This window comes from Jaculus jaculus, chromosome 4 (assembly GCF_020740685.1).
Source record: "Jaculus jaculus isolate mJacJac1 chromosome 4, mJacJac1.mat.Y.cur, whole genome shotgun sequence".
Taxonomy (NCBI): domain Eukaryota; kingdom Metazoa; phylum Chordata; class Mammalia; order Rodentia; family Dipodidae; genus Jaculus; species Jaculus jaculus.
In genome coordinates, this window is record NC_059105.1 from 3,021,801 (window position 1) to 3,035,846 (window position 14,046).

Consider the following 14,046-nt stretch of genomic DNA (forward strand, 5'->3'; position numbering starts at 1 on the left):
ATGCCCATTCTCTCCCTCTCCCTCCCTCCCTCCCTCCCTCCCTCTCTCCCTCCCTCCCTCTCTCTCTCTCTCTCTCTCTCTCTCTCTCTCTCTGTGCCTCTTTGTCTCTCTGTTGCTCTCAAATAAATAAATAAATAAACAAAAATTAAAAAGAGGGGAGGGCTGGAGGATGGCTTAGCAGTTAAGGCATTTCCCTGCAAAGCCAAAGGACCCTGGTTTGATTCCCCAGGACCTATGTAAGCCAGATGCACAAGGTGGTGCATGCGTCTGGAGCTCATTTGCAGCAGCTACAGTCCCTGGCACACCCATTCTCTCTGTCTCCCTCTCTTTCTCTCTCCCTCTCTCTCTGACTCTCAAATAAATAAAAACCTTTTAAAAAATGATTGTAGAAGAGCTCTCACTTGTGTTTTACCCTGAGCCCCATAACTGGTGTGTCCAGGCCTGGGAACATCTCCCTCAAGAGGCCCCTCCCCAGGCCCAGCAGGCCTCTCAGGCTCCCGGGCCCTGACCAGGGCCAGGGCTACAGAGGCAGCCCAGCTCCCACACCCTGCCGCAGCGCTATGGGAAGCTCAGGCATTCCAGGAACTCTCTCTCCAACTTTATGTGAATACTTTACAGCTCCTGGACCTCTGGGTTTGGCAGGAGGACAGAAATGCCTCTCCCCTCCCGCCCGGGTGGGCTCTGGTGGTGGAGGATGGGCCACAGCCCTTTGCCTGCTTGAACCCCACAAACTCACACAGCAGCTTCGTGATGGGGTGATGGGCCTCGGCGGGGAGAGAGCGCTGCTCCCTCTCGGCATCCTGGAGAATTAGGAAGCAGATATTTCAAGATCGTATATGCAAACAGTTGAAAGGCAAATGGTTTCACTAATGACTTATTAAAAGGTTCCTTCCCGGCCTGAGAGTCCCAGCCCATATAAAGCACAAGCTACTTAGCACAATGGATTGAAGCACCACAAGGCAGGCTCCATGCCTAATCTCCCCAAAGCTAAGTGGACATGGGTTCCCTCCCCAGGGTCTTTTCTGGTCTGTTTCTCAGCAGCCCCGGATACTCGGGGTGAGGGCAGCCGGCTGCCCATTTGCGCGGCGTCCCCGCGTGGGCAGATCCTGGGCATGTTTGACTGTAAGACGGGCCGCACCAGGCAGCCCGGCTCTGCGCCCCGGTCCCGTGTCCGCGGCTGGGCTGGCGGGGGCGGGGGGATCTGGGGCACATTTGCGGGGTCTCTCCTGGGTCTGAGGGTGGGCGCTTCCAGGGGGCATACGAAGGGGGTCGGCGCACCTGAAGGAGCGAGGCCCGGCGGAGTGGGAAGCAGACCAGCTGAGCGCAGCCCCGTCCTCGCTGCCCCGCGGACGCGCGCCGCCGCAGGCTGCTGTCAAGCTTTTTGTTTCAGCAACAGAAAGGTAACTAATACCGTGGAACAGTATCGGGGGTGGATCCAAGCCAAGGAAGTGAGGCCCCGGGCAGGTCTAGTCCAGTCTCCAGATCCCACGGGAACCTCAGCCAACAAGTAAAAAAGACAGTTTGATGTGTGTGTGAAGTGCATATGTGTGTTTATATGTGTGTGGAAGCACATGTGTGTGCTAGACCCTGAGCACATGGGTGTCCATGCATGTGCATGCCAGAAGCCTGTCACATATCTTCTTTTATTGCTCTGCATTTAAGTTTTTACTTTTTAATTAATTTGAGGTGGGGGAGTTTCGAGGTAGGGTCTCACTCTGGCCCAGGCTGTCCTGGAATTAACTATGGAGTCTCAGGGTGGCATCAAACTCACAGCAATCCTCCTACCTCTGCCTCCTGAGTGCTGGGATTAAAGGTGTGTGCCACCACACCCGGCTTTTTTTAAATTAATTTTTTACAAAGGTTGTCCTCTTATGCCCCCCTCCCCATGCCACTTTCCCTGAGGGCTCTCCCCAGTGGGGTTGCTGGTGTTCAGTTAGTCTCTGTGGAGGGCTGAGTCTCAGGGCATTTCTACCCCTGTGGCTCTTAGAACCTTCCGGCTCCCTCTTCCACGATGGTCCCTGAGCCTCCGTGGATCTGTCAGCAGTCCTGTTTAGTGATGAGGCTCCGGAACCTCTAGGTTTCTGGTTCTATGTGTTTTGACCAGAGGGTCTTTTGCTTTACCCCTGGAGCTGGTTGTCACACTACAAGTGGATGCTGTATTTTTTAAGTGGAAATCTTTATGTAGGCTCAGTGGTTAAAGGACCTTGCTTGCAAAGCCCCTGGCCCAGGTTCAATTCCCTAGTACCCACAAAGCCAGATGCACAAAGTGGCACATTCATCTGGAGTTTGTTTGCAGTGACAGGAGACCCTGGAGCACCCACACTCACATACACTCTGTCTTGATGTCTTTCTGTGTCTCTATTTCTCTCTCTCTCTCTCTCTGTCACACACACATTAGTAAATGAATATGTTTAAATGCTTTATGTACCAAAGTCCCTATTCACAAAGGTGAAAACTGAAAGCAAGCACACATCCGAACCACAGAGTGACTCAGGACTGACAGCATTTCCGCCTACATGGGGGAATTGGATACCAACATGGACGTCATGCGTAAAGAACTTTCAGCAAGTTACGTCACAATAACACACCATATCACATAAACTACATACACCTATGTAAAAACAAGATAACAATATTGGTTGATGAAATTTTTTTCTTTTCTACCTTTTCTTATAGTGCTCATATTTTTATTGTCAACTTCCATAATTATAGACAATAAACCATGATAATTTCCTTCCCCTCACTTTCCCCTTCACAACTCCATTTTCCATCACATTCCCTCCCCCTCTCAATCAGTCTTTTATTTTGATGTCATCATCTTTTCCTCCTATTATGATGGTCTTGTGTAGGCAGCCAGGCACTGTAAGGTCATAGATATCCACGCCATTTTGTGTCTGGAAGATTGCATTGTAAGGAGTTCTACCCTTCCTTTGGCTCTTACATTCTTTCTGCCACTTCTTCTACAATGGACCCTGAGCCTTGCAAGGTGTGATAGAGATATCCCAGCGCTGAGCACTCCTCTGTCACTTCTTCTCAGCACTATAGTGCCTTTTGAGTCATCCCAGAGGTCACCCCCATCTGAAAGGAGAAGCTCTGGGGATGGTTTCCAATCTCACCAATGCTGGGTGCCCACCCCACGCTTCCCTGTTGTACTGTGGCTCTGTGTGCTGGATGCCATGCAGCGGGGGCTCAGTGACTTGTCCGGTGGTCTGCGGCACTGGCAGCTGGGGGTCGGAGGCTGGGCAGGTCCCTGGAGCCGCGTCAGACGCTCAGCGGGTCCCATTCGCGCCCTCCCTCAGCAGCTGCTCGGCTGGGCCCCGCTGTCTTCTCCGCCGGGTTTCTTGACTTTTCAAGGAGGCTGCAGTGAGGGGAAACCCCTCCACCTGCTTTCTGCTCCTGCAGCCCTGCACTGGCTGTGCAGGCGGGCACGGGGACCCGGGCCCCTGGTGCCTGGACGGGATTCTGGCTGGTTTCCTCCTTTCTGGAAGATCTTTGTCTCTCCTGCTTCTTTGCTGTGATTGATAATAACTTGTATGCCTTCACTTTTCGGTAGAGAAGTGTATTTTGCTGGTTTTCTGCTTATTGCCCTCCCTAGGCTGCTTTGGCATGGCTACTATGCGACCATCTTACCTGGAAGACCCTCATAATTTTTTACACTTAGTTTTTTTTTCTTTTTGAGGTAGGGTCTCACTCTCATCCAGGCTGACCTAGAATTCGCTATGTAGTCTCAAGAAGAGAGCTATATTTGTATACTTCCTCTGCAATTTCTCATGGGCAACATGAGGTGTGGTAGAGGTGGCATGTCTTACAGTAGGCAGTCAGCCACCTTTTCTTGTCATATTGATGGATATTGGATTTCCTGAGTTTTCTCTGCCATCTATAAAAGAAAACAGATTCTCCAACCAAGATCAAGAGTGGTTTGAATTGAAGGAGATATGTGTAGTTATTTGACAGACCTTTTGGTATGTGTTTGAACTTTATTTTTTGAGACAGCGTTTCTCACTGAATCCGGAACTCACCAATTCAACGACACTAGCTACCAGCAAGCCCCAGGGATCCTCCTGTCCCCATTGCCCAGCGCTGGGATGACAGGCATGTGCCACTGTGCCCGGCTTTTACGTGGATGCTGGGGATCCAAACTCAGGTCCTCATGCTTGTGCGGCAAGCGCTTTATCAGCTGAGCCTTCGTCACAGCCCCAAGTTTGACATTATGTAAATGTCTTCCCTTACTTAGAAGCATGACCAACAGCCCAGCAAACCCCTAAGTTCATGTCTCGTTTATCTGGAGCTGGGACAGCTCCAGAGGGGACTGAGCCCCGGGGACAGGGGGCCTGTGGAGCACAGGATGGTCATCCTCCCAAGAGGCCTGCTGACCATGCAGGGCCATGAGCTGCTGCAGGGGACGGGGCAGGACAGAGCACTGGAGGGGTATAAGATCTCACTCCCTGAAGAGTGTGGGGACAAATAGGAACTAAGGCCGGCCTGAACTAAAACCAAGTAGATGGGTCATAGAACCTGGACCAAGGTCAAAGGAGCAGCCTGGACACACAAAACTAACAGCCACACCGGCCCCCAGGCTGTACAGTGGGGATCCGGCTATCCACAGCCCTGATGGAGTCCCTGTAAGGTGATGATGGAGCCACAGATGTGGGCAGGGTCACCCAGATGGGCCTGAATGATGGGTGGGGACTCTTGTTCTGCACAGGGCCTCGGAGAGCAGAAGCTAGCACCCACTTTACAAGGCAAGGTCCACCCTTAATTCTCACTGGGAGTGAGGCTGTCTGGATTCCACACCCCAAGACAGAACCATCCCAGGCCAAACTTTTCAGGGTCAAAGGGGGCACAGAAAAACAAGAAGTGGGAAGCTACAAGTGTGAGCTAACTCTATACCAAGGTAGACAGCAACACCCTGACCTGACTTCCTCGATGTGTGATGAAGTCAGGTTTAGCCAGGAAGCTCACTGGCAGCCCTCCTGGGAGCTAAGGCCGTGGCTATGCTTCCTCCCCTGGGGCCTTCCTCCCCAACCCACCAGAAGGCTATTTCATACCCTGGTCCATGTCTATCCAAAGTATATGGCTTAGAGAAAGAACGAAAAAGAGAGAAAGTCTTGCCAGTGGAGAACATGGAGAGAGAGAGAGCACCGGCCTGTTGCATGGCTTCTTCAGAAACACAGGGTGAGTTGGAGGTCAAGGTGGGAGACACACGGTGAGCTATACCAACCCTCTTCCAGTAAGGGAGGACGTGAGCTGGGCAGAGAGGTAAAACTGACGCAGTCCTGGCAGGGCCTCAGCTAGCTGGTCTCTGTCCCACTTTGGGCAAAGACAGCCTGGTCTTCATCGACTGCCTCTCAGAGATGCACCAAGGGCTGTACCCAAGCCAGATGGCTCCTCACTGGGCAGACCCTGAAGGACTGTGGGATGGAAGCCACGTTCGGCAGCTGGGAGCAAGCAGCCCCTAGGCAGGCTTCTCTGAGTCTGCTGAGGCAGCGGAGAAGAGCGGAGGCCTCAGCAGAAGGGCAGAGGCTTAGAGGAAGTTCAGCTGAGGGCAGCAGGAACAGCAGGAGCCAAGTGCCCTCCCCCAGCCCCTGCCCCCACCCTCTAGTCTCTCCCCAGCTGCCAACCAATTGCAAAGCCAGAGAGCAAAGAAGCTTCTGAGTGTGGTCACTGCAGCCATGTCTGCAACTTGGCAAGAAGTGAGGGCCAGCCACCCCAGCCAGGGCGTCCACCCACAGCACATGGATGCCCCTCACCTCCAGGGGGTCAGTCCTACGTGACCGAGATTCCCCCAGGCCGGGGCTCCCCCAGCCACAGGCACAGCAAACACATATGTACACGAGGTTCGTGCACATATGCACACACAGGCACACACTCTGTGTGCAATTGCTACGTACACATGGGCACACTTCTAGAGCTTTGCTACGTGCTTTCTCCATCTGTGGCCACGCACAAGCACTCTTACTCCTCATGCTTCCCACAGATACAGGTGCTCAAGAGCCCACTGTTGGGCATGGTTTCCACACCCGTAGTCACCCACAGCCCTCACTCCTCCAGCTTACTTTAATGACACGCATTTTACCAGGAAATTACCCTCTTCAGCTGTGCTTTGAAGCTCTTTTAGCCTAAAGCTCTAAGAGTCATTGCTGTCAGGCTGGGGAGCTGGATCAGAGGACAAAGCACTCAGCCACATGTGTGATGAAGCGAGTCCGGATCCGCAGGACCCTCGGAAACGCAGACGCTGCAGCAGGCACCAGCACACGGCAGCCAGGAGCAGTGTCAAGGCTGGAGAGTCGCCGTGGCTCGCAGCTCACGGCTCACAGGCCCGCTCGCCTGGCAAACGCAGCAGTGAGCAGCAGAGACCAGGCTTCAACAAGGTGGAAGGAGAGGACCAACACCCAGAGCCGCCCTCCGACCTCCACACTCACACCACGGCATGTAGGCATCCACACTAACACGCATGAACACACACGCACAAATGAGTCTCTTCGAGTGCCAGTGATCTCAAGTTACTCCCAGATGGTGTATTTGCTGTGTTCGTTTTTTGTAATATTGTTTGTCTATTTATGTATTGTTTGCCTTTTTAATATATATTTGTATTGACAACTTCTACACTTACAGACAACAAACCATGATATTTCCCTCCCCTCCCCAGCTTTCCCCTTCATATTCCCTCTCTCTCTCCATTAGACCCTCTTTGAATTTGATGTCATCATCTTTCCTCCTACTATGAGGGTCTTAAGTAGATATTGCTAGGCACTGTGAGGTCTTGGATATCGAGGCCAAATTGTCTGGACAGTTGCATTGAAGGAGTGGTACCCTTCCTTTGGCTGTTACATTCTTCCCACCACCTCTTCTGCAATGGACCCTGAGACTTGGAGGGTCTGAGATGTGTTTGTTTGTTTGTTTATTAATAGGGGGGGAATAGAGAGGAAGATATGGATAAAGAAAGAGATTGGGTGCACCAGAGCCTCCAGCTACTGCAAATTGCACCTTGTGCATCTGGCTTACTGGGGAATTGAACCTGGGTCCTTGGGCTTCAGGGGCAAGAGTCTTAACTGTATTCTTGTTTTCTTGCCAGTTTTGTTTTGTTTTGTGTTTTGTCTGTTGAGAACAGCCCAGGCTGGTCTGGAACTCTCGGCAATCCTCCTTTCTCAGCCTCCAAGAACTAGGATTGCAAGCATATGCCACCACGCTCAGGTTTACATTCCCTTGATGAGCTGGTCACTGGCTGACTCTGCGTTCCTGAGGTCAGCACTGCTCACACCACTGCCCCGTCTGGGCCCGCTCCCTCCACACGGGTGCCTTCCTCGGCTCCCCTTGCACTCACTCGCTCGTCTGTCTCCTATCGTGAGGAATTTCTGGACCAACTTCCTTTGAAGTTTTAAAGCTGCAGACTTGTTTTCTCACAATACTGTGAGACGCGGACGATGAGCTCCAACATGTAGCTTCTCAGTTTTTGTTCTTTTCTAAATATTTTGTCATTGCTGGCTTGGTGTTTCTGCTATCCACAGGTGATTGTTGAAGTTTCCCAGGAGCAGGCCTGGCCTTCACATTCAAGGGGCACAGCTTCATCTACAACCAGCCTGCTGGCACGCCTGCTCATCCCAGTCTGGGCCGAATGTGGTTCCCACTGTGTCTCACTCACTTGGGGAAAATCCTAGCATGACATTGTCTGCACTCAGAGTGGTATGGATTGAGCCACAGTGCCAGGAACAGCCATGGAGGGTGGAGAGGGCCGAAGTGGGCTTCTCCTTGTATAGCCAATCCTTTCTCAATGAAATATTGACTTTGGATTACATGCCAAATATAATTTTATGAAAATTCCTAGCTCCACTGTAGGTTGAACAGTTAGTTTATCAATGACAAGAGTACCTTTTTACACAGTTAAACATTCTTGCTTGAAACCCAGTTTTTCTGGCATTGATAATGTGGGTCCTACTTTTTTTTGTTTTGTTTTGTTTTGTTTTTTGAGGTAGGGTCCCACTCTATTCCAGGCTGACCTGGACTTCACTATGGAGTCTCAGGGTTGTCTCAAACTCATGGCGATCCTCCTACCCCTGCCTCCCGAGTGCTGGGATTAAAGGCGTGCGCCGCCATATTTTTGTTGCTATTTTATTTTTCACTGACTTGGTAACTTGTTAATACTATACATGTTTATTTTTCTTAGAGTTACTCCAAAAATTGTCTTTGTTTTACATATTGTCTTAACAGTCTCTGTCTTAAAATGGGTAAATTACTTCATTTACATTCATATTATTTTAATTGATATATTTGGTACTTCCTTCTATGATTTTATTTTAGCTGTCTCTAGAGTTTGCTTATATTGTGGATTTCTGTTTGGCTACGTTGTCTTTTCCTTCCCTCTCCTATTACATACATTGAAAAATGATAGCCATTGTTTTAGCTATAACTATCTTTATGATTTTAAGTAGATTGTTCCATCTGTGATGATGGTCTTCAAAAACAAGACATGAAGAAATTTCTATAACTGTATATTCCACTTCCCCATCCACCTATTTTTATTGGGATGCTCTGAAAAACCAACTGGCCATTTGAGACAAGCTATTAGGATATTTTTCTTTTGTTCCCAAGGTAGGGTCTTGTTCTAGCCCAGGCTGACCTGGAATTCACTATGTAGTCTCAGGCTGGCCTCGAACTCACAGCGATCCTCCTAACCCTACCTGTTGAATGTTCAAATTAAAAACACGCACCACCACACCTGGACAAGATATTTTTAATTATTTTTTATTTTTATCAACAAATTTTATAATTGTAAACAGTATCCCATGGTAATTTTCTCCCTAACCCCACTTTGCCCTTTGAAACTCCACTCTCCATCATACCCCCTCCCCCCTCTCAATCAGTCTCTCTTTTATTTTGATGTCATCATCTTTTCTTCCTATTATGATGGTCTTGTGTAGGTAATGTCAGGCACTATGAGGTCATAGATATCCAGGCCATTTTGTGTCTGGAGGAGCACATTGTAAGGAGTCCTACCCTTCCATTGGCTCTTACATTCTTTCCACCACCTCTTCCCCAATGGACCCTGAGCCAGAGATATTTGAATGCTGAGCACTCCTGTGTCTCTTCTTCTCAGCACCATGGTGCCTTCTGAGTCATCCCCAGGTCACTGCCATCTGAAAAGAGAAGCTTCTCTAACCAAAAGTGAGAGCAGCATTAATATATGGGTATAAACATTAAGAGAAGTGCTTACTGGGCAGTTTAGTGAGCATAGTATATACATTTAGCCCGACACCAACAGACATTACACCCCTAGGGCTCATGACTACCCCTGTTGTAAGTTTTCAATATCAGGGATGTATTCCCTCCCATGAAGCAGGCCTCCAGTCCAATTAGAGAGTAGTTGGTTTCCCCCATAACAGACATGCCACTATTGCACCCATTGGCTCATTTGTCCTGGCTGGCCAAAGTTAAGGCTTGCAGTATCCACTGTTGAGTATCTTCACTGATGATTTCTCTCTCTCTCTCCCATTGAACTGCATGCAGTGTGGCTTTTTCCAGCTTTTGGTCAGCTGGTCTACAGGGAGGAGATTTTCAGCTCAGCTCCAGCAGGATTTCTGAGTGACTTTGCAGCCCAAGTATGTGGAGTCTTCAGCAATAGCATCTTACCATCTATTCCTGTTGGGAAACCAAGGGCCTCGATAATGGCCTGTAATGTTTTGGGAGTATCAGTGACCTCCCTGGCCAACAACTCACTGAAAGGTATCCCATCCTGACACTGAAAATTTTCTAGTAACAATATATGGCTTATGAGTGTTCCATGGTCCAAAACAGTAGGTTTCTATATGACTTATTTATACCCTCTTAGATTTTTATTAGCCCTCCCTCCACCTTTCCTGTCTGTACTCAATCTCTTCCCCTGACCTCATTTAGGACGTTCATCCCCATTAATCTGTTCTTCTACATACATATATACAATACCATCCTATTAAGTGCCCCTTCCCTCCCTTTTTATTCCCTTTATATCTCTTTTCTCGTTTACTGCTAGCTAGGATTTTTACACTACTAAAATGATTAGTATTTACTCTGGAAATGTATTCTGATATTTATTTCCAGACCCTGTTACTTGCTGGAGCACATCCCATTCATTCTAGAAGAGAGGAGGCTGAGCGGGGTATTCCATAGCAGACATGCGATCTGGTGGACGGTGGTCCTCACGCGTGCATCACAGTGTTCTGGCACACAGGGCACACCTCTCCATCGGGCATGTGCAGACTAGAGCTGTCCTGATGAAGATTCAGAGGGACTGAAGAAGACACAATTCCAAGCATATAGACCAGAGCAGGCGACATCACAGCAGTGGAGAGCCCATGACAAGAAGGCAGACTGCAAAGCTGGGCAGGAACTAAGGAACCACTGTGCCTGGTCAGGTAGGCTTTTCTGGAATCCTCCAGGTCAATGACTTTTGAGTGTGCTTAAACACAATAAAAAAAAAGTACCCAGAAGGCTCATTTTCCATTCTTGTGCTCCATAGACAGAAATGGAATCTTGGTTCAATAAATATGGGAAACATTCTCAGTATTGTAGTTTTATTTGTTTGCAAAAGAGATCCCTGTGTTAAAGGCTTGGTCCTCAGCTGGTGGGGCTGTTGAGAGATACCTGGAGCCTGGAGATGCTAATTCTATCAGTGGACTTGCCTGTCAATGAAGTCACACTGACTACACTGTTGGTAGCTGGAGACTGGCTGGAGCAAAGAAGTCACTGCAGGTGTGAATTGGAAGCATATATATATAGATGGTGATCATCTCATTTCCGTCCTTCTATGCCCTGGATACCATTAGGTGAGAAGCCACACCTGAAACATGATCCCCCACCACGCTGCTCTCCCCCAATCACCACGCTGCTCTCCCCCACCATGCTGGTCTGCTTCCTCACAGGCCCAATCAAAGAATTCAGACCACCGTGGACGGATACTTTTGAAATCATGAGCCACAAGAAGTGACAAAGAAATTCATGTATGCATATTGCCACAAGAGGACACATTCACTTCTGTTGAACACAAACTGTTACGACCCACACTGGCCCTACCACCCTTCTTTCAGAGAGGACTATCGGGGTAGCCTTACGTAGCACTCCCATTGGACATGGCATGGTAAACAGCCCTTGGAGAGTGTTGATTTTCTGCCCGGAGCACCTACTTTAGAGGAGCTGCATGCTAGTGACCACTTCCCAGGCGACTCAAAGTGTATATACGATCCAAAGCAGTGCATCACGGAACTCCATCTTTCTTAGCACAGTACTCGGCTAAGACTTGGGCACATGACAGAGCAGGCCAATCAAAGGCCTTTCCTGGGGTTTGACATGATTGCTGGGGCCAGGATGTTTCTTCTTTGTGGGCTGAGCACTAACTGATATGGGCCTGGGCTGCTCAAGACCTTTGAAAGATGAACCTCCAGCAAACAGGCTGAGGGGAGGAGTATGGGGCACAAGCGGGGAAACATTGGTTGTAGCCCAGGTCTGACCCCTGGCCTCCCTGGCTTCCTGTCATTGACATTAACAATGCCCCCAATCTCAGGGTCCCAACAAAGCTGTCACCAGCAAAAAGAGATTTGAGCCACCCACTGCATCCAGACCAGATACACTGTGCCCTGGAAGTCCACGTGAGAAACATGACTTCTCCAGGCCAGGCTGACGTGTATATAAAGTGTGGCTTGGGCCTGGCAGCACCCTAGGTTCCTCTAGCTCTGCAGGACCTTCATGGAAAATTCCATCAGCAGCCTCTAGGAAAGTGTATGCTGGGGAGGGGAGGAAAGGTACAGTTACTGATAAAATCCTTGAATTCCCGGGCTCTGTGCTCAAGCAAGTCCTTACCAACATCGCTCACTGTCTTTGAACTGCTCATAAAGAGTGCAGATTAACATGACACATCACGTGCCCACCGTGAAATTAGGAAGGTCTCAGATCTCCTTCAACCCTGCTGTGCAGTGGCCCCATCCCATCAGACATGAAACTGCTCGCACTCCACGGAGCACAGGACATCCTGGCATTGTGCCACCGAAGGATCAATGGGACCCGGGAGGGGAAGACACAGGAGAAAGGGAGGGACGCTGCTTCCAGAAGGAACAGATTTGTGTGTGTGCTTTGATCCCGCCATGAGTTTTAGAGCCACATCCTCTCCTCTTCTCTGCACCACTCAGCTAAAGGTGCTTTAGATTAGATGGCGCTAGGAAGCACTTTTCTCCCGGGGTGTAACCCCCCACCACCACACAGCGGCGCTAGGAAGCACTTTCCTCCCGGGGTGTAACCCCCCACCACCACACGGTGGCGCTAGAAAGCACTTTTCTCCCGGGGTGTAACCCCCCACCACCACACAGCGGCGCTAGGAAGCACTTTTCTCCCGGGGTGCAACCCCCCACCACCACACGGCGGCGCTAGGAAGCACTTTTCTCCCGGGGTGCAACCCCCCACCACCACACGGTGGCGCTAGGAAGCACTTTTCTCCCCGGGTGCAACCCCCCACCACCACACGGTGGCGCTAGGAAGCACTTTTCTCCCGGGGTGTAACCCCCCACCACCACACAGCGGCGCTAGGAAGCACTTTTCTCCCGGGGTGCAACCCCCCACCACCACACGGCGGCGCTAGGAAGCACTTTTCTCCCCGGGTGCAACCCCCCACCACCACACGGCGGCGCTAGGAAGCACTTTTCTCCCCGGGTGCAACCCCCCACCACCACACAGCGGCGCTAGGAAGCACTTTTCTCCCGGGGTGTAACCCCCCACCACCACACGGTGGCGCTAGGAAGCACTTTTCTCCCGGGGTGTAACCCCCCACCACCACACGGTGGCGCTAGGAAGCACTTTTCTCCCCGGGTGCAACCCCCCACCACCACACAGCGGCGCTAGGAAGCACTTTTCTCCCGGGGTGTAACCCCCCACCACCACACGGTGGCGCTAGGAAGCACTTTTCTCCCCGGGTGCAACCCCCCACCACCACACGGTGGCCCCAAGAAGCACTTTTCTTCCCGCGGTGCACCCCACCAAACACCACACAGTGGCGCTAGGAAGCACTGTTCTCCCTGAGTGTGCCCCCCCACCACCACACAATGGTGCTAGGAAGCACTTTTCTCCCTGGGTGCACCCCCCACCACCACCACCACACAGGCCACAGGCTTCAGTCAGGGGAGATGTGTAACCACACCATGCTCAACTGTATCGAAGATAAATTGAGACAAATAAGCAAAATCAGAAGCGCCCCATGCTTCTGGAATGCTCACTGCCTATGTTCCCAGCACGCTTGCAGACAGCTCCATCTCAAGCCAAACAAGAAGTGCCAGTGTTTACCTAGCTGTCTTGGAGCTTGTCAAGAGCCGGTGGTTCACAGGGCACTGCTGACTGAATTTGCACCATCTGTTTTCACAGTCACCTGCCTAGCTTTCCTGCCCTTTCTGGCACTTCCCAGACATCCAGGCTGAACAGGAACTTTTTCTGTATTCACTGTCCCTCTCTCCTTCCTGCCTTCAGTAGAGGTCACAAGGGCTCTGAGAACAGAGAGATGGAACACAAAGACTGACATGCCTCACCATTAAGAGCTCAGGGCTGGGCTGGACAGATGGCTTAGCGGTTAAGTGCTTGCCTGTGAAGCCTAAGGACCCTGGTTCAAGGCTCGGTTCCCCAGGTCCCACGTTAGCCAGATGCACAAGGGGGCGCATGCGTCTGGAGTTCGTTTGCAGAGGCTGGAAGCCCTGGCGCGCCCATTTTCTCTCTCTCCCTCTATCTGTCTTTCTCTCTGTGTCTGTTGCTCTCAAATAAATAAATAAAAATTTAAAAAAAAAAAAAAAAGAGCCCAGGACTACTTTTTGCGAAGAAAGCACAGTCGTGCCAAGCCAACTCCAAGACAGAGCTGTCTACCAGCCAGGGCCCCTCTGGCCTCCATGAGGTGGAGAAAGAAGACGCTTCCAGCTCCAGTAAAGAGGATCTAAAACTAACTCCTCACCCTCCACAGCTTCAATTCTCTGCCACCCTTGATCACATGGTTTGCTCCGGATTCCAGTACAATGGAACCCTTGCCATCCCATCCAGCGTGCCCTT